Source organism: Eulemur rufifrons, chromosome 2 (assembly GCF_041146395.1).
Source record: "Eulemur rufifrons isolate Redbay chromosome 2, OSU_ERuf_1, whole genome shotgun sequence".
In the NCBI taxonomy this organism is placed as follows: domain Eukaryota; kingdom Metazoa; phylum Chordata; class Mammalia; order Primates; family Lemuridae; genus Eulemur; species Eulemur rufifrons.
In genome coordinates this window covers 87,329,108-87,330,138 of record NC_090984.1, presented here as the reverse complement: position 1 = coordinate 87,330,138, position 1,031 = coordinate 87,329,108, and positions in this window count along the sequence as shown.

Here is a 1,031-nt window from a genome sequence, read left to right as displayed (position 1 = left end):
TAATGCTATTATAAGAATACTATTCACTACCCTAGATACTGAATGCATTGAAAGCTTGCTTTATGTCAAAATCCTTCAAGCTAATATATGAATTATTTTGAGGAAAGCAATTCATTTTGGCAAAAAGAAATTATATCATCTGGAGTCTTATGGTTAACAAGTTTGTCATATATGCTCTTAACTACTGCTGCATAACTGCCTCAAAATTTAGGGGTTTAAACAGCAGCCATTTTATTGCGTCACTTTTCTGTGAGGTTGCTGGGCTCAGCTAGGTGTTTCTTCTGATGGTCCCTTTTTAAATCTTTCATGTAGTTGAAATAAGATAGCAGGTAGGACTGGAGTCACCTGGAGGTTTCACTAGGACACTGAGATAGCTGGACCTTGCCCCCTCTCCATATAGTCTCAGAGCCTCTTCACATGTTCTCTGCAGCAGAGGAGTGAATTTTCTTTCATATCAGCCTAGGACTCCCAAAAACAAACGTCCCAAGAGGAGGAAACAGGAGCTTCCAGTCCGCTTAAAGGCTAGGCTTAGAACTGGCTCTGCATCACTTCCACTACATGCTATTGGTTAGTGCAAGTCATAGGCCAGATTGTAGTCAGTGCAAAAGGGGCTGCATGAATGCCAAAGTGTGGTCCACTGGGGTACACTTTTGAGAGGTGCAACCATACCACATTCTTACAAAACAAATGAGATTATATAAAACAAATAGATGGCAGGGTAGATTTGATACAAATAAAAGTGAGTTTTTAAAGAAAAGTCATAGCAGCGCTACATTAGACACTAAGATTACTGAGGTCACTTTCTTGTGAGTTAACCGTAACAGAGAGCTGCAGGATAGAGATGGGATGCCAAGTGTGGAAGACTCTTGTGAATTACAGTTCAAATTAAGACTTCTTAAATTATCATGTAGATTTTAGAGCTCTTTACACTTAAAAGAAATCTTAGAAATGTTCAGTCCAAAAGTTATTTTATTTACAAACATTAGGTTTTTGGGCAATTTTTAAGAAATACTTTTGTGTAAAATTCAGCT